The sequence below is a fragment of the Pteronotus mesoamericanus genome, unplaced genomic scaffold (assembly GCF_021234165.1).
Source record: "Pteronotus mesoamericanus isolate MK-2021 breed Mesoamerican mustached bat unplaced genomic scaffold, CSHL_Meso_final scaffold_85, whole genome shotgun sequence".
NCBI lineage: Eukaryota > Metazoa > Chordata > Mammalia > Chiroptera > Mormoopidae > Pteronotus > Pteronotus mesoamericanus.
In genome coordinates, this window is record NW_026555329.1 from 77,187,860 (window position 1) to 77,208,918 (window position 21,059).

Here is a 21,059-nt window from a genome sequence, read left to right on the forward strand (position 1 = left end):
CCGGTTCAATTTCGTAATCACAAATCATGTAACTCATGGAAAAAGTCATCTGATCAGGTCCTGGTATCTATGTGCATATATAGCACGGCTACCAAAAAAAAAAAAAAAGAAAGCTCCAAATAACTTGAATGAAGAAGACAGTAGCTAAACACAACATTCTATACCCTCTTCCCTCTCCAATAAAACAAAACAAAGCATATGTATATGAAATATATACATACTAATTCCATAGCAGGGCTTATTGTGTACCTACTATGAGCCAGGCAGTGTTGTAGGTGCTTGACATGTATCAGTGAATAGAATATGAAAATATTTGTCCTTGTGAAGCATAATTTCTAGCAGAGAGATGACAAAGTAAAATTAGGTCTAAGGAAAAGGCGTTACCTAGGATATAAAACTATGATAAATGATACGGAAAAGAGAAAAATAGGGCAGGGTAGAAGGGCTGGGGGTGGGGATTGAAGGGGTGATATGTAGGTTAGTTACCTGGAAGGAATGATTACTAATGGATTCATCTGTAAATACATTTTGGCCTTAAATTTATTCCTACATGTTTAAGGACTCTTAAATTTAACTAGCAATGTAGATTTTTCAGGAAATTGTAGGAAGTAAGTTAAGTAAGGAAGTAAGCTATTTTCATCTACTGTTTTATTAACAGTAATCAATATTTATTAGCTAAATTTCCAGCTAGGGACACTGCATTCTGCTGTACTATATAACTAAAAGCAGCTTGCACTGTGTGGGGGTTTTGCAGAACAGCATTCCAAGGCAGATCTGAAAGCAGGCCATTAAATATGAACAGGGAGCTAAGGGGTATAAGGTTGAGTTCAAAGCCTCCCAGAGAGCAACAGAGAGCCCATCACAGAGGCTTGAGAAAAGCAGATCGGTGCTGAGTTAGAAGGAGGGGTCATTTAGAATCTGGAGTTGTCTGAAAGAGGAGAGGCAGAATAGGAGTTACAGCTCCCACAAGGCCCCTCAGCGCAGGGACTACAAAGACACCATCTTGACTTACAATGGCATGAACTTGAAATGACAGAGAAGCGCTAAAGGTGTCATTTTGATCTGAACAGAAGAGCTCTTTAATTTAAAGGTAGAGGGCTGATTAAATTCTAGGCCAGAGCAAAACCTGTGTTTCAAAATATCAGTTGTCCTCTAAAAGATTCAGGCTGAGAGATTCTAATAGTGGTAAAAAAAAAAAAAAAGAGAGAGAGAGAGAGAGAGAGAGAGAGAGAGAGAGAGAGAAAGAGGATAGCTGAAGTTTACTTAGCACTGAAATGCCTAAGAATTAAAAGACCATATTTAGACACCAATTGGATTTCCACCCCCAGAAAATGAATATCAGGAACATAAACTTTCTTCATATATTTTTTATTATCAGAAAGAGTGCAAGTGGAGCTGGTGGAAATGAATTACAGACAAGGCAGATGTTTGTGTATGGAAAATAACAAATTACCAAGCCATGTTTTGTAAATGAAAACAAAAACGAATGAGTACAAAGTTTTCACCTGAATCTCAGATATTGTAACTTGGAGTGATTTTGACACATTTCTGTGAGAAGTTTCTCAGATTTGAGTATCCAAAGAGGAAATACAAAAGAGAATTAAAGTGTATCAATCTTCAGTTGGATGCCAGATGCACTGCCAGAGAATTTCTAAAGAAATTCTTTGTGTTTAAAGGGTTAAATTGTATCATGGTGTTTACAACCTGGGATTAAAGTAAAGGCAGAGCTGAGATTTGTACCCTGGTTGATTTTCTTTATGAACCCTGTTCTTTTCAAACTATACTGTCCTCATTGAAGGGAAAAGGGAATTCTCTCAGGTGCAAAAGACTTTAAAAGTCAATTAATGATAATTTTATTTTGTTGCCCTAATAGGTTTTCATTGAACAAGATATATTAAAAACAAAGTAGAAGTCAGAAAAAAGAATATGCATGTCCAGTTTCATCACTTTGTGAAAGGTATCTTTGGTTCTTTATTTATCATGTATCTGTTTCTCCATCCATTTATATTCCATCTATCTCTCTACATATGTGTGCATGTATTTACATATGTCTGTATATACATGTCTACATGCATCCTACCTTTTATGTACAATCATGTAATGGTCATTCTGCTTCTTAAGGTGGTATGGTAAACATTTCCAATTTGTTGACTACCCTTTGAAACATTGTTACTAATGGCTGCAAAATACCTCTGGAATTGCTGAAACATCGTTTATATAATTTTTTACAGAAAATTTCAGCACGCCCAAAAATTGTTTCATAGGATCAGGATAAAACGGAGTTTCATACATTGCAATAAATGCTCTCTCTCTTTCCCAGTCTTTGCACTTAGTTTGCTTAAAGAAACAAACTGCAGAATCCCTCGGTCTGAATTGCGTTATTGCCTCACTGTGGCGTATCTCCATATGCTTCGCGGTTTGCTGTAATGCGCACAGACTGGTAGATTGCGCTCTCCAGAGGCCTGGTGAGATTCAGGAGAGACCTTGCCCAAGAACACGCGGCGGGTGGTGTAGTGTACACTCAGCAAAAGGACACAGTGTCTGCTCTCACTTTCTGTAAGGCCAGAAATCACGCCTGATCACTGCCGAGATCAGCTATCTCATAGGTTGTGAAAGGTGATCTGGTTTCATCGTATTTTCATTAGTTGCTCTATTTCTGTAAACGGAAACTACCTGTTCAACCATGTGGTTATTTTAAATTCTTGCAGGAAAAACCACTTCCACCATTTATCGTTTTACAAAATAATGATTTGGATCTCCAGCATCATGAGAAAATGATTAGTATCTATCTACTTATCTCTCTGTCTATCACGTTATTGTGAATTTATGCATTTAAACACCTGGGCTGTATTGAGTACAATGCATTTGTTATTTCTAATGATGCTCAGGCTGATTCAGGATTGACTAGTAGGAGCTTCAACTTGACATTATTCCTTTTATCTCTGAGGTCTTGCCTGCTTCCTGAAATGACAAAATAGTCTAGACTCACCTCGTACACTCCCTTCCCTGCATCTAGAACAAGACATATCGCCAAGAAAGTTTTGTTTAATATGACATGATATTAAAAGTCAGCCATGTGGCCGTTCAAGGCACTCAATGGGTTGTCATTGTTTTTATTTTTTTTTTTAATGGAGAGAGCAAAGAAATGTGTTTTTTCCTTCTTTCTTTAATATAATAAAGTATGAGTTCATGAGGGTACTTTCAATGCAAAATCAGGACAACAGTTTTCTTTTTTTTTTCTTTTTTTGAAACATGATTCCATCAGTCTTACATCTGTACGCCTTTTCACCACAGCCCTAAACTCTGGTCTCAATGAAATGAATATAATGCCCATTAGCTTTCTTCCATAATACACACACTAGAGTCTTGGATTAAAGCTATCAACAAGACCAGCAACTGCATATTCTCAGAAAGCAGCATATGCATTTTTGTGGTACTTTTCATTGGTCTTTAGGTATATTCTGTTAACAGGTGTACAGTAATATCGCTCGTGGGCAAGGTCACCTGGCAGAGTTTCTCTTTGGGTGGTATGTGGCCAACTAGATGAACAAGTATATTTTTTATTATGCTTTTAATTATTAGGGGTTGGTTTTTTACTTAATTTTTTAAATTTATGTGTATCCAAAGTCAAATCTGCAAAACAAACTGTATTCAATAAATTCTGGCTGCTATTGTTACTTCCATTCTTTTCTTTCCTTCTTCTAATCAATTTTAAAATTTTTTATATAGATATAGACCTTAAAGTCTTCTTTTAGTTCATCATGTCTTTCTTGAATTTCTACCATTCCTATGTATTTCCTTTCATTCTTCTTGTGTCTTTGTTAATGTTTGTCATTTTCCTTTTTTCCATTTTGTATTTATGACTTTTTTTATTTGGCTTATCCATTCTTTTGTTTTTCTAGTTTATTTTTTGTTACATATTTTATATATATTATAAATAATTTAAACTTATTATACACACTTTCATTTCTGTTTGTTCCTGTGTTCTCTAAGCTCTTTTTTTCAGTTTTTCTTCTTTGCCTGGTTGTTCCATTGCTTATCTTTTCAAAATAGGATTTCTGCAGTGTTTTCATACCTTCTACTGTTTTCCTAAACATTATTTTCGCTCATTTGAAAAATGTTAGTTCACCGCTTTCTCTAGTTTGGGGGGCAGGCTTTTCTGGCATTTCTCCCATTTGCCTGTAAACAGATGTTCTTGCTCAAATTTTTTTTTTTTCCTAACAAACACGTAATATGGAGTTGGACTGTAATCCTTCTCTACTGTGTGTATTTCAGTGCCGTGGGGTTTCCCCCACCGTCTCAGAAAGGTGGCAGCAGGTCACGATAGCGCTCCACGGGGAGCTCTCCAGTCCCGTGCCTCCCGGCGGCAATGTGACTTGGTCCCCGACAGCCGCGCCTGCACTCCTTTCTCTGTGGCTGCTCCCTACCTCCGGGCGCGTGATCTGTCGTACGTGTGTGCTGAGCCGCTGCACGTCAGGGGGAAGTCCTTCAGAACCAGGCATGGCGCGCCCCTATTCCAGGTCACCCCAATATCCCGTTCACCTAGCTGGGGCGGGTACGGAGGTTTAAGAAGGCTTGGACAGAGCACAGATGGAGGTAAAAGTGAGAATGCGCAAAACCGCCCCCAGGTATACTTTTTTCTTTCTTTCTTTTATTTTTTGAAAGAGAGCAAGGCATCTCAGCTTTTCCCTGACTCTTTGACATGTTTTTAATCAGCCATGTAGAAATGCTCCCTAACCTCACTGGGTGCTTGATTAGCAAAACACACACACGCTTACCAAAGAAAATAGTGACTTAATTAGGGATAATTGACCTTTTATATACATTTTAGAGGATAAGTGAGGCACATTGAAGACTTATTTATTGACGCCATATGGCACTTCTTCACAGTGATACTCAAATTATGTCGAACAAGGCTAATCAAAAATAAGTAACTCATCAAAAGCTCTTCCATTCTAAGATGCTATCTTAATTTGGGAATGTTTTAGATACCTCATTAGACCCAAAAGCACTTCAGACGTTCTTCTGTTCAAAGCATGCCAGGTTTCCAGTAAATCAGCCTGCAACAGTGCTCCATAATTTTCAGACCACAAGTGTCATTGTGATGCTTACCATCTCTTTATGGGTTTATTAAATGTGTGTCTTGAGTAACAGTGGCACAGCTATTGTCCGCTTCGGCGCTAAAGGTTGCGAAGGCAGCAGACCTGGCACCTGCTCTCGAAGAGCTGACGCACACCTTGCATCTGAGGTCCGATCTGCAAACGACAAAAATCTGTCTGCACAGCGTGGGTGCCGGAAATAGACGTTTGGAGAAGATTGTGGGTGGCTCAGAGAAGGGCTGGAAGCCTCGGCACTCGGAAGGAGCAGGCTCAGAGAACAGGTCAAAGAAGGCCTGTCCGGTGCGACCCACAGTCCGAAATCCCAGCGCAGACACCAGCCCAGGGAAGATCGCGCCGCGGGCGCACTTTTACAGCTGCTTCCCTAGGGACGGCACCGTCTCAGATAAAACAGACAAACAAACAAGCAACCACAGCGAGTCTCTCATCTCTGCCCCCCTGCATTTTGGGACAATGGACCCGAGGAGCAGTGTCTTAGGCAGGGCGTAGGCCCTGCGCGCACCCCAGCTGCCAGGGGACATTGCTGTGCTGGGGGAGGCAGGCTCAGGAGCTGTCGGTCAGGTAGATCCCCGCACATCAGTGCGCGGGTCCTGTAATGCGGAGAAACCAGAGCCAACGGAGTCCACGCCATACAGTCCTCATGCCGAAACGAAGCGCTAGGTAACTAAGAAGAACGGACTGAAATGCTTTCTGATCAGTCAAAATTAAAACAAAAATGCCTTAATCCAGATATGAGACATTGTGAATGTATAATTCTTTCATTTTTAAAAGATTTTACCTATATATTTTTAGAGAAGGGGGAAAGGAGGGAGAAAGAGAGGGAGAGAAACATCAATATGTAGTTACGTCCCGCGCATTGCCTCCTGGGGACCTGGCCTGCAACCCAGGCACATGCCCTGACTGGGAATCGAACTGGCGACCCTTTGGTTCACAGGCTGGCACTCAATCCACTGAGCCATACCAGCCAGGGCATGAATGTGTAATTCTACTGGTACAAAGTTAATTGTTTTATGGCTTTCTCCATACAGAAAATGAATGCATGTTCCTCATACCCTAATAATTTTTAAATTTTTATTAATATTGGAAATTCTCGATAGAATATTATATTATCAATAGTATACACATATAGTATATATTTATATTGTATGTTATCTTATAATATATGTAGACTATTATATATATATTAAATCTAACATTGTACAATGGCATTAAAACCTTTCACAATCTTCTCCTGACCTGACTTTCTGATATCACATTCTGTCCCTCTCTTCCATGTATTATGCTCTAACTTAACCTAGTCTCTGAAATGACATACAGTTTTAATATTCTGTGCCATTATTATTATTATTTTTTGTGCTTGTGGTTTTATCATGACCTAGAAGATTCTTCCCCCTACTCCTAAGAGCTATAACTGATATGTTAAGACATAGCAGGGGTATCACTTTTTCTGTGAGCCCTTTGCCAAGGTTTCCAGAAAATAAAACAGTTGCTGTCTGGTCTCTAGACACTAGCAATATGTTTTACAGTCGTTTCCAAGCTGAGTTTCTTATAAGAGTGTGAGATCTTCAGAGCCTGGGATTGTATCTTATACTTCTTTGCATGGCTTTATGTGTGCAAAGGCGCCTAATGTAAATATTTGCTAATATTTGTTAAATTCAATATATTAATAAGGAGCAGCAGTAATTAAAAATATTCTCTCATCTTTTGGTTCTTTAAATCATACCCAAATTCTAAGGTGGCACTATTTTCTTATTATTGTGTAAGAATTTGCCAATAATATATGGGATAGAGAACTTTCCTAACCCAAAATAACAGTGTGATTTTTAAGGCACACTAGGTTCGAAGTGGAGAGATCGATAAATATTAAATTGATGAAAATATTAGCAAAATTAGTCACTTATTGACTGTGCATATTCATACAGACATCACACACATTCAATATGTCAAATGCTCCTTTTGGTTTTCATTCAGCATCTGCAAATATTGAATTAGACCTATACACAAAGTACAGGGAATTTGTTATACTAGAAGAGTAAATTTCAGAAGGGTTATTTTCTTAAAATATACTAGGATTTGTTTGGGACGAAAGGTGATTTTTTTCCCTTTCTTCCCTCTATGTCTACCTCCAAGTAATGCTTCTTTTCTTTCCCCGTTATCTTTTATCTTTTAATGTGCTGGCACACATTGTTAAGCTGTCAGGCTCCCTGTGAATATTTGCCAGTAAATGATGGCATTTGCTGGCTTTTAGCATTCAGCCAAAGATCGTTCTATTCGCCTTCAGTTAAAATAACAATAACTACCATCTATTAAGCAGACAGGGAAAGCCAGATGCTTTGATAAACATGTTACATGGATTAACTGATTTACTCCTTGAAACAACATTACCGAAAGCATTGCTCTAATAGCATTTTAACCCGTGGGGAGATTGTTAGTAGGAGTTGTTATATTATAGACATACTAAGGGCTCAAACCAGTTTGCTACTGGGTGTGTAGAACTCCAAAACCTCACTCTTGTCTTTGTATTATCACTCATGGAAAAAAAAAAATCTTACCCAAAACACAGCTCTTGCAAACCTCCTTAGATTCTGATTTCTGTATAAGCCTCTCTATTAGCCGAAATCCAGAGCAATCGTTATGGGTGTGCGTCTGCCGGAATAAATTACAGCATGCCTAACACCTGCCTCGGCTGGCTCTCCCTGTTGACAGCGCGCATGGCCGCACTCCTCCGGTTACTGACACATTTGCTTTTTGCTACTATAGGATGTCAAAGGGTAAGAGATATCTCTAAGGTTGTCATTCCAGACAGGAAGTCAGGCAGCAGAGTTAGCAAACACAACCCATTATTTGTTAACAAACAAAATCTTTTTCCTTACATTGTTTGAACAGAATAATCAATGGATCAAAGCAACTAAAAGCTGACTTCTGATCCTGCCATGGTGGCGTGGCTGGTGTTAGACTTACTTCCCATAGTAAATAATAGTACAACTGGAAAGCATTTATGAACAGACAGTTATTATCCAGTGGGTCCTGAGACTGCAAGTCTTAAAAGAAGTGAAGCAAGCTCCACATTTACTGCCACTTTTTGCCTGGGAGTATTTTCTAAACTACGACACAGAGAAATAGAGTAAGAAAGAAAAATAATCTCTCTAGATGGAGAAAACAGAGAATGGAGTCTGGGATTGCTAAAGCAGCTGGAATTCGAAAGACGTAGTACTGGAGAGGATTTCAAGATTTACTACAAGGCTGCTGTACTATTGTATAAGGCTACAATAATTAAGAAAGTGTGATTATTGGCATAAAGGTAGAAAAATGGCTCAAAGGAATAGATCAGAGAGCCTAGTAGTGGCCTCACAAATATGTGGTCAGTTTTCATTTTAGACAATAGCATCATAAACAATTAATTTTAATTTTGGACAATAGCACCAAAGAAATCAATGAGGGAAGAAAATTATTTTCAACAAATGGTATAACACTGGATATTTTATGGAAAGAAGGAAATTTCATTTCTAACTGGCACCAAACAAAACAAATAATTTCTAGAGATAAATCTTTGACCTAACGTGAGAGCTAGAATATTGAAGTTTGAGAAGGAGGCATGGGAGAATAATTTATCAAACCATGGAAAGCAAGGATTCGTTATGACCCGAAAGGCACTCTTATGGATTGAATTGTGCTCCCTTTCCCAAAACTCATATGTTGAAGCCCTAATCCCCAGTGGCACAGACTGGGACCTGATTTGAGAAATAGAGTTTCTGCAGATTTAATCATTCAAATTAAGATGAGGTCATTAGACTGGGCCTTAATCCAAAATTATTGGTGTCCTAAGAAGGGGAAATGTGAGAAGGCAGCTATCTACGCAGCGAAGAGAGGCGCCTCAGAAGAAAGTAGCCCTTTTGACGCCTTTATCTCAGAGTTCCAGCCTCCAGAACCGTGAGACAATAAATTTCTCCTATTTAAACCACCCAGTTTGTGGCGCTTTGTTGTGCCAGCCCTAGCACACTAATATAGCTGCTAATCACAAAAGGAGAAAAATGATAAATCGGGCCTTACATCGAAATAAAAAACAAATTATTTTCTCAGCAAAAGACACCATTAAGGAAGTGGACATGAAAGCGACAGATTGCAAGAAAATATCAACGATGGCACATATCATATATCTGTGTAACAATGGTGTCATTCAAAATATATAAAGAACACTGACAAATCATAAAAATCAAATAACCCAATATAAAAATGTACAACAACCTTCAGCTGATACTCTATACATAAAAATAGCTCAGAACGCCAACTACAAAAATATATACATGTTCAAAAATCACTAATCATGATGAAAATGCAAATTAACACCGCAAGGAGATACTATCTCATGTTCACTAGAATTGGTAAAACTGAACATGCACACACACTCACTCTGACTATATTCATTGCTTGGGAGGATATGGAGGAGTCATAGATCTCAAATATTGCAAATGCATATTTAAAATAGTGGGACTTCTTTTGAATACCATTGTTCAGTTTTTCATGAAATCAATCACATGCTAACCATGTGGCCCAACAATTCCAGTCTTAAATTCACCAAAAAGATGTCCACAGAAAGAATCCTACAAAAATAATCAGCTTCATTCATAGGAACCTAACCGAGAAATAACCCACTTGTCCATCCATCGGAGAAAGGAAGGACAAATTATGGCATGCTTGTACGATGGAGTACTATTCCACAGTGGCAAAAAAGGAATGACCAAAGTGTGCAAAAACATGGATGAATTTCAAAAACATTATAAATTATGTAAAAAAAGCCAGACAGACAAAAAAAAGAATATATAATCTATCTTCGATATGCGAAGTTCAAGAATAGGCAAATATTTTCTCATGGGACCCACTGTTTTCTTTACAGCTTTTAAAATTAAACTCACTCAGGTCACATGGGCTTGCAAAACTGTACCAGTTTCAAGTGCACAACCCAACAAAACATCATCTGCACATTCCATAGTGTGCCCCCTGCCCCAAGCAAAGTGTTTTTCTCCCATGGGCCCACCTCCACCTGCCCCTCTCCCCTTTCCCTCTGGCCATCACCACACTGCTGTCTGCGTCTATGGGTTATGTGCACATGTTCTTTGGCCGATCCCCTCCCCTTCTGTCATCCAATCGCCTACTACCCTCTCCCCTCTGACAGTCTGTTCCATAAATTCATGCCTCTGTTTCTACTTTGTTCATCAATTTGTATTGTTCATTAGATTCCACATGTAAGTGAGATCACATGGTATTTGTCTTTCTCTGACTGGCTTATTGTACTTAGTATAATACTCTCCAGGTCCATGCATGTTATTGCAAAGGCAAGAGTCCCTTCTTTTTACAGCCATGCAGTATTCTACTGTGTAAATGTACCACAGCTTGTTTTATCCCCTCATCTACTGAGGGGCACTGAGGCTGTTTCCACATTAGCTATTGTAAATAATGCTGCAATGAACATAGGGGCGCATATATTCTTTTGAACTAGTGTTTCAGATTTCTTAGGCTATACTCCAAGAAGTGGGATTGCTGGTCGAAAGGGAGCGGTAATACCAGCCTGCATTCCTGCCAGCATTTGTCCTTTGTTGATTCATTGATGGTGACCATTCTGGCAGGTGAGAAGTGACATCTCACCGTGGTTTTAATTTGAATTTCTCTGAGGGTCAGTGACGTTGAGCATTTTTTCGTATGTCTGTTGGGCACCGGTATGTCTTCTTTGGCGAAGGGTCTACTCAGGCCATTTGCCCACTTTTTAATTGGGTTGTTTGTCTTCCTGGTGTTGAGCTGTATAAATTCTTTTTATATTTTGGAAATTAATCCTTTCTAAGATGTATCATTGAAAAATACATTCTCCCATACAGCGGGTTCCCTTCTTATGTCGTTGATGGTTTCTTTTGCTGTGCAAAAGCTTTTTAGTTTCAGGTAGTTCCATTTGTTTATTAAAGAAGAACAAAGTTGGATGTATCACAAAACCTGATATCAAACTATACTACAAGACCATTATAATCAAAAGAGCCTGGTACTGGCATAAGAACAGACATATAGATTAATGGAATAGTACAGAGAGCCCAGAAATAAACCCACACCGTTATGGTCAATTGATACATGGCAAAGGAGGCCAGAGCATATGATGGAGTAAAGACAGTCTCTTCAATAAATGCTGCGGGGGAAATGGGACAGGTACATGCAAAAAATCGAAATTAGACCACCAACACATGCCATTCATAAGAATAAACTCAAAATGGATAAAAGGCTTAAACGTAAGTCATGAAATAAAAAAATCCTAGGAAAAAAACATAGGCAATAAAATGGCAGACAGCTCTTGTAGCAATGCCTTTGCCAATATATCTCCGAGGGCAGACATTTTAATAGTTGTCTGCGGAGCGGTGATGCTAGTGGCGCCGAGGGTCCCCTGTTGTAGCGGCACACATCAGCAACAACACAGGGAGACCCGATGCTAAAGCTAAGAGCAGGAAATTAAATAAATGATAAATTAAATAAAATCAGCAATGCGCTGGCGTTTGGCAGGACTTTAAAATGTCAAATGAGATGGCTTCTCTACTCCTAGGGTGCATTTTATGGCACAAGAATTTTGATTGAACATTTCACTAAAAAATAACCTTGATATCCTTTTATTGAGCTGGGAACCTTTTGTATAACCAAGAATGACTCAAAATATTGAAATATTTATAGTGCGTGGTAAAGCAGACTCTAGAAAAGTGATATATTTAGATAGTTTCTATGCATATTCATTTATCTATATGTTTATATTACTTCTAAATCCATACACATATATTTATATATAACTTTCCATGATTTAAAAAAAATCAAGTGACAAAAAAACAGCAGATCAAAGGTAAAAGCATCCTATGTTTTTTTGGCATTGAACAAATTTATTTATTTCCCATTCTTCATCCATTTTATCTTCAAGTACAGGAATCTGCCTATAGTAAGTAGTTCAATGACGAATTCTTGATTAATTTGTATTTCAGTACTGGTTATACGTGTACAGACTTAAACATTTCAGTAGTATGTACAATCAAGGGTGCATGTGAAAAATGATTTGCCCATATATTCAGGAACTCCTGTTTGTAGGCTGCTGAAAACAAGAGGATTTTTTTTCCCTAGATATGTTCAATGACCACAGAACCTACCTGATGTGTTAACTGATGATTAGCGATTTTTCTCATTTACGCCTGATAAAAATCTGCAGAGACTTCGATGAACTAGACTGTAATAAATATAAACTAACTTTTTGGATCAGTTTTGGTAGCAACCAAAGCTCAAGGATTTCACACCGTTTTAGTCGGCAGGTGTTCGCAAAAGGTTATTTACATCTGCTAAGGTACCAACAACACCTGTTTCCACTTAAATCGCTGACAAGAAGGGTGTCAGAAGGTGAATTCCTTCAACTTCCTAATGACTTCCAGGTGGTGAAAAAGAAACACCATAGAATTTTAGAAAAAGCTGTCTGTGGTCTACTGAATTTTTCTATTTTTGGAAGTCCTAAGTCTCAAAAATTGAATTAACTTTTCTATATTTCTGTGGCAATGGAAACATTAGAAGTGTTTGTTTTGATGGTTTTAAAATCAGCCTCTGCTTTACTTTAGTTTTCCAGACTTAAATACTTATGTATGTTATGAATGAAGTACAACTATAGATTTATTTTCAATGAATCCTCTTTTATTTAGCCTTCAGATTTCATTCTGATTAATTTGGAAAGCTATTGGACTTTATGCAGTAAACTAGAAATCCTATATGAAACTTTAAAATATATTCACTACTTCTATCATTTCTTCTGTCTGCTCTGCTATATAATAATTATAGAAACCAACTAGAAAAGAGCCCAAGGTCACAGTGTCCATATCTCTCATCTTACAGATGGAACACGTAAGGGAAAAAATTTAGCAGAAGAAAAAAGTTATATTTTATGTGTTTTGGCTCAGTCCCATGCTTGTACTATTATAGTTCAGTGCTTCTGACTTCCCATTCCACATGTTCTCACAAATTTTAACACCCACTTCTGTGCAAATATTCACAGTGGAGCTTAGACATCTACTTATGCATTTCATTAAGGGTCTGATGTGAAGTTTTGAAAAAAAGGACATTTTCCCTTGCCTAATTTTCACAAAATGAGAGTGGGGGAGTTAATGAGCAAGATCTCTGAAAAAGAATTTAATGTTTCTTCATACCATTTATTTAGTGTAAGCTTATAATATCGATTCTGGAGTAAATCCCGGATTAGGCAGCTAAATATGTGTGTTTGGAGTGTGAGGGTTGCTTTGAATTGAAGGAGATATGTCAAGAACAGGAGCCATGTAGGCCTCTTTGGTTTTTTTTTTTTTTTAAATCCTCACCTGAGGACATTTTTTCATTGCTTTTAGAAAAATGGGAAGGTGGAGGTGAGAGGAGGGAGGGAGAAAGAGAGAGAGAGAGAAACATCAACTAGCTGCCTTCTCTCCCATGTCCCAACCTAACATCTAACCAGCAATCTGGGTATGTGGCCTGACTGGGAATCGAACTCATGACTCTTTGGTCTAGGGGATGGTGCTTCAACCAACTGAGCCACACCAGACAGGGCTGGGCCACTTTTGAAGAAACTGAGTTCATGTGTATGAGATATTCAGAAAGTCTCTCCATATAGAGACCCTGTCTGATCTCCAAGCATCGCTGTTAGTTCTGGTGTCTCTTCTGAGGACACTGGGCATCTCACTTGGCTACTAGTCTTCAGTGAGATTTTTCACTGTCGCTTTCCTGAACTTTTGAGGACAGATTCAATGAAGCTTTTTTCAGAGAGCAAAATGGAGACACACTTAACCATCCAACAGGTACTACAGCGAATCACTTTTCTCCCTAACCTATCATAGGGGTGGTGCTAATGATTTGCTTTGAAATTCATACTCTTAAAATAAGCGTTATTATTTTTGATGAAGAATACAAATGGAATAATATGACATGAGCTGTTTTTCCTTTCTCTGCCTGTTGTAGGCCATGTATTTGGGATAAGATCCCCTAGGTTCCTCTTTCCTCTGATACAGCGAGTACTTTGATGATGTGCATGCTTGATCACAGGCTACTGATCAGCAATGGGTCCCCAACCCTATCTTAGAAAGCCTAGGAAAGCCGGTTTAATCAGACCCACAGCAGATCAGGTGGTTAAGAGATGCAATATACACAATTTGGCAAATAAGTTCTGTGTGTTTGATGCTTCACTTTATGAAATCAGAAATATGGGATGTTAACATATTGGCTATAACTCAGAACAATTGCTTTGAGATGATTTTTGGCCAAGTACACTGTCAATCTTTATGGGGAAGCTCCATGGCTACCTTTGGAAATCTATTCATTCAATCTAAAGGACAAGTTTTGAGTTTTAAACTCAGATATGGATTTAAGTCCAAGTTTTTCTTTTTTCTCTGTTAGGAGCTGGTTCATAGAATGTTCTGTCCCTGTCCAATTGGTGAAGAGAGATACATAAAAGGAGCCTATATCTGTGAATGGCCATGTAGGTCAAATGAGACAACCCATGAAAGTTTTAGTTATCATCTGCATTACCGTGACTTTGAGGATTTGACACCAAACTTCTTAAATCTGATGGTTTGGTCATGCTGAGATGCTGTGGTTTTGGAATTTCATATTCATGGCCATATTCACACCTATATGCATGTGCATTCACCAGGCATGTTTTATTCTAAACACAAGCAGTCATGGGTTAGTTTTCATTCCTGTTTTATCACCCAACGCATAAATACATCTAAGATACTATAAAATTAAATAAATAAATATATAGCATTTATTTATTCAACAAATACCTTAGTGCCTACTGAACTTGAGAATCTTGCCAATACTGAGTGCATATTTTAATAAGTTATACATAAATACATAAATGTAAATAATTTCATAATAAATTAATGGAATAGAAAACAGGTATGTCAGAAAGAGGAGCAGGTATGATTCAGATTTAAAACTATATTTTTTTGGTATATGCATATAAAATAATATATTTTATGTCTTACCTTGTTTAGCTCTCTTAAAATTCTCTGTAATATAAATTTTATCAATTTCATTCACCTGGAGAGGCTCAGAGAAACTGAGTTAACTGTCTACAATTAGATTTCTGAACTTGGAGTTAGAATTTAAACTCAAGAACTTTAAATTTTAAGTTTATAGGTTTTGAATGTGTGACCTCCTAAACTAATACAGAAAACTGAAATATGTCATCCTTACTAAGCATAAATTGAGTAACAGGAAGTCACCATAATAGAAAGCCACTAAGTTGGATTATCTGGAGAAACAAACTGGGGAGTTCAAAGAAGCATTTAGATTTATATGACTTCCCACAGAATAAAAAATTGGACATTGGATTTGGACAGAATAAGAAATTGGACAATTGGAATTTCTTTGCAAATAAAAATATAAATATGAAATGAAATAAAACAGAATAATGTCAATTGTTGAAAAAAGAATCTCTGAAATATTTATTCTCTCTGTAGCGACGAAACAGCCTTAGGCACACAACTGTGGCGGACCACGGTCAGGTCATCCGCATGGGCACCTCCGGTTCATAAAATGACTCAGTAAGACATAAAATGCATGATTGTACAATTATGGCCTGTCCATTTTCTTACATGGGAATAATGTAGATGCTTGAGTACTGACATATCCCTCCAACCGTCAAGCCAAGTGTGGTATAAAAAGCAAAGGCTGAGGGATTACTTCTGGGCTCCCTCACCTGTGGATAAGGGTTCCATAAGGACACTTAGACCAGAGAGAACTGGATATGCTGTTATGAAGAATAAAGCAAAACAGCAGAGAAGCTCATCTGCCTCTATTCAATTTAATGGCATGTGCGTCTTCTGCACCTCTTGTCTGCTACGCTGGGAGGTAACCAGAATGAAGACAGTTGTCTTTCCCTCCAGCCTTAAACTGGGAAGAGCCTGGGGCCTGCCTGGTGTAGCTGAATTGTATTTGGTTTCAGCACCTGTCAATCACGGCTTTAGTGGCCTGAGTTTTAATCATTAAAAGTTGCTAGCTGCTTCTTAGATTGTCCAGAAAATCTACTTCAGTTTCTGCTGAGATCTGTCCTAAAGGAAGAGAATCCTTTATCTGCACACTTTTGTTCTTGGCATTTGCATGGAAATGGGCCTGCGTCATGTCCCAAATCCCTTATGGTCCCTCTGTGTGCAGTCAATTTTATTGAAAAAGCTAATTTGTGCTAAGTTTTTAATGGTCCATTTTACCGCCCTTCCGAGACACTGTATTTATCTACAGTACCAATCCCAAGCAACATGGTCAACCTGAAAGAATTGCAGTACCGTTGGAGGGCAGGGCTAATGAAAGCATTTCCCAGAATGAACCACACTTATTTACACTCCTAAATCTCTCAGAAATGGTGGAGAAAAGAGGCATTTGTAGAGAGGGTTGCAGAAGAAAGTGCCTGATAGAATTGTTACGCTAGATCATTAAGGATAATAGTGCTCAGAGATTTCAGCCTGGCTCTTGTCTATTCCAGCACCCTACTGCCAGTGTTAACACACCGAGTCCTCCCATTTCAACACCCAAACCGGGATCCTTCAGGCCTCTGTGCCTTTGCTGTAGGCTGTCCCCTTTGGTTGCTATGTTCTTTCTCTTTGTTGTGAAATTGTGTTCATGCTTGACGACCCCGTTAAAATATCTCACGTTCTCTTCATTCCTGGGAAAACTTACTTTTACCTGCTTGTTTTTCTTATGGTCTGGCCCATAAGGTAAATATAGCAGTTATCACGTTATATAATAGTTATCTGATTATTTTCTTTTCCCCACCAGACCCAAACTATTAGTTGTAAGCATTCTATGTTTATTTTTTATTCTTCTTAATGACTCAGCAAGGTGCTGGGGGCATAATACGGGGAAATGAGTGAGTGAATAAATGAATGGACAAATATGGGACCTTACAAAGATGTAAAATGATAGTGAAAAAAGAGGAAGGAACTTCTAGTGGTTACAATAACCAAGTTAATATGATGGGAAATTTTTTCCGTCAACTTGCCAGCACCCCAGGGAGCCCAGATATTTGGTTAAACACACCTGGGTGTGCCTGTGAGGATGTTTCCCAATGAGACCAGCACTTGACTTGCTAGACTGATAAAGCGGATCACACTCCCCGGTCTGGGTGAGCATCTTCCAGTCTGTTGAGGGCCTGAACAGAACAAAAAGGCCGAGAAAGGGAGAATTCACTCCCCTGCCTGACTGCTAGAGCCCAGACATTGGTTTTCTCCCGCCCTCTCTGGGGGACTAATAAGTTATCGTCTTAGTCGATTTGGGCCGCTGTAACAAACTGTCATATACCTGGTAGGTTAAATGACAGACATTTGCGTCTCATATTTTCAGAGGCTAGGACATCCGAGAGATGGTGCCTGGTGAAGGCCGTTCTCCTCATTGGCAGATCCCTGGCCCCCACCCCCCTTCTTTCTGTATTCTCATTTGGGGCAGAGAGAGAAGGTTCTGGTCTCTTTCTCTTCTGATGAGGTTCTAAACCCGTCATGGAGGTTCCACACTCATGATCTGATTTCTAAACTCGATTTCTTCCCAAAAGCCCCACCTCCAAACACCATCACGTTGGGGGTTTGGGCTTTGATATGTGAATTGATGGGGGAAGCTAACAGTTGGTGTGTAGCAGTTACTTAAAGCAAAAAATCATATTTCTGCCATAGAGATTTATAAATATCAACATGAAGACATGTTCATAAATTCTGAAGCTGGGTTAAGGACTTGCAGTGTGCCCAATCTTGTGGAGTCCTGTAATTTGAGGATGATGTATCACAGCTCTGTATTTGTTCCTCATGTCAAAAAACAAGATATCCTGACTGCATGTTTCAACAAAAGAGGATGACAGTTTCATTTAGTAGACGTTCACAGGAGGAAAGCGTTGAGGGGGAAAAAAAAGAGTTTGGAAGTCTAGTTGCTATTAATTTATGTCCCATTTTTATGTTTCCCTAATAAATTTGGAGCCGATTTTGCTTCAAGGAAACTTGAGCACAAAAAATTTGTTGAAAAGTAATATTAGTCAATGAGTCAGCAACCTACCAGGTTGTATGGTAATTTCATCGATCTTTCTTTTGTAGGGTCCTTTTTTGTTGAATTTTGATCAAACAATGTTCTTAATCTTTTTTACATTTTGTGAACATCTGCTGCTTAATTAGTCCCGTTTTCATTATTACTTCAGTTACTTCAAGAGAAGATGAGGCATTTTAATTGTAACTATGAAGCAATCATTCTCCACATGTAGGTTTAAAAGAAGATTGTGTTAAAATCCGCAAGCAATATTAAAGGGAAGACATTATCTATTATGAAATTTAGTACTTTTTGTATCTTGTGTAACATATTAAGATTAAATTAATATTATTGTTAAGAACACGTGTGGCCTAAAAGGTATAGGTCAGATTAAAATGCAAAACAAAACCAAAGCTATAAATGTTGGTTCTTGTTGTACTATGTATTTAAACATATTACGAAGTCTGTAAAGATGTCTACATCCTCGAAAGTGAAGACCTTTTATTCCAATATGTGTTGTAGTCCAGGAGGGTAGGTTCATCCTTAACCGATGTCATACTCTGACATATTGTTTAAATATAAGATACTTGAGTAGAATCACTACAATAAAATCTCTGAAATTTGTTTTCTAGCTTTAAAGTCACCTTTTAAATTGTTTTCTTCTGTTAGTCTAATTAAGCATGGCAGAAAAAAAGAATCTAAATTCCTAACAATTTTTAACTTGGCTTTTAGAAAATACATTAAATACTTGGTTATTCCTAACGGTATGCTGCAGGTTTCTGTTATATTTTTAAAAATGCTACTATGTGTCTACTAGGAATTTGTGCAGTATCCAAATCAGTCAGCTATTTAATTTCATCTAGATATAATTTCTCAGCGAGCAAGCGAGGCATCTTGCTAATTATGCAGTTTATCTGCAGAATATGAATAGATGGCTTTTAGGATTGCGGTGACCCTCAGGAATGCTATTTCTGATGATCACACAGATCCTCGGAATATTTCCTCTTCTACCCTTTCTGTGCCCGTGAACAAGCACAGCTGTGGTTATTATAGTACTGGGACAAAAATAATGCCCTAATACTAGCTATGTTGATCCTAAGAATTAAATAACGCTTGCTTTGCATTGAAACTAGCTCTTGGGGAGTCACAAAGCTGGGATTCTCTTTGCAGATTTCCTGTCAGTGACAAGGACGCTGAAATTAATTAATGGTATCTTTGCCATTCCAAATTGCCAAACAAGGGAGGCATTTTAAAATTTTCCTCCATTCTTTGGAAACAATGTATTGTTCCAAATTGAATTAATAGTGCATCTATTTTCCTGACACATGTGTGCAAGCAGTCATTATTTTGTTAAAATACGGTAATGTAGATATACTGGATATGAAATGCTTAAGCAGCTACCACCCCTTGAACATCTGCAGCTAGGGATTAGATTGTTTGCTTAATGTTGCTGTGAGGAAGTATCATTTGTGTCTATTTGCTTGGTGGTAAGAGGTAGGAATTTAAAAACTCCCTTCAACATGATGCTAATCAAGAATAAATCTTAACTGTCGATGCAAAGTAGTGGTATATTCTCTATGTAAAAAGTTGACCATTATCTCTAAGATTAAGCAAGACAGGCAAAACCATAACAAGGTGATGTCTGAGGCGGTGTTACGGGGTAAAATATAGAGAGTGGGGACGATGGCATGACATATTTTTCCTTATTCCTCCAACTAAGTACAGCTAAATACCCCTGGACATTATTTATAAGACAAACATGATACTCTGACAGGCGGCCTGGTTAGGGATGCCAGGAAGCAAGGAATGACGTGGTAGTCAGTTGCCTGGGTTTTCCTTTTGCGTCACACATGCCACGCTTGAAGCGGAAGAAGCTAGCAATTCAGAAAAACCAACGTGGGCAGGCCAAAGCAAAACAAAGCAAAAAACTCAGCCACAGTGAAAGCTCGCTCCCCCTCATCCTAAGATCTGACACAAGGCAAAGATGTCCACAAGCACCACACTTACTTAATGTAGTGCTGGAAGTTGTACTGAGTCCAATACAGAAACTCTAGGAAATCAATGGTATACGAAGTCTGTCCAGAAAGTATCCAGGCATGTGTTAGGAAAAATAGAGACATTTATTGAAGAATATACAAGATACAAGAAACATTGTACATAGGACAATAACGCCTCAGTCTCCTTTAATGTAGGCACCTTGGGACCTCACACAGTTCTTCCAGCCGCCATCAACTTCCCCACCGTATTTTCCTGAATATCATTGATGGCCTGAAATCTCTTCCCTTTCAAAGGTGATTTTAGTTTTGGGAAAAGCCAGATGTCCCAGGTGCCAATTCTGGGCAGCAGAGGGTCTGAGTCACCTGAGTGATTTGATGTTTTGCCAAAAAACTGTGCATGAGACGTGATGCATAAACGGACGCATTGTCGTGATAAAGCTTCCAGTCACCAGTCACACTTAGCTGCGACCTTCTGAGTCTTCTGAATAGTTACTGTGGAGGATTATTCAAGCTTAATGCAAAATTTCATGCAGATTCATTGCTCTGTTCTTTTAGTCATTTTGAATGTGATAGCCACACAGTACACGTGCTCACTCAACAGGGTCTACTGCCTGCACTGACTAGTACAGTGAAGTCATCGCGGTTCACACATGCGCCTTCCAGTCCACTCTCCTTGGCTGCCAGGTTATATTGACATCGCACGAACTGTTCTCTTTATAGTAACGATGGTTGGATTTTTTCCAGAGAGACCTCGTATACTAAGGTTGGCAAAAGTAGGTTTACAGTTGTAATACAAATAAGGAATGTAATAATAAATAAATAATACAAGCATAAACTCTGAGTTTCAGATACTCACAACTGTAAACCCACATTTGCCCACCCCTATATTTTGGAAAGGAACAAA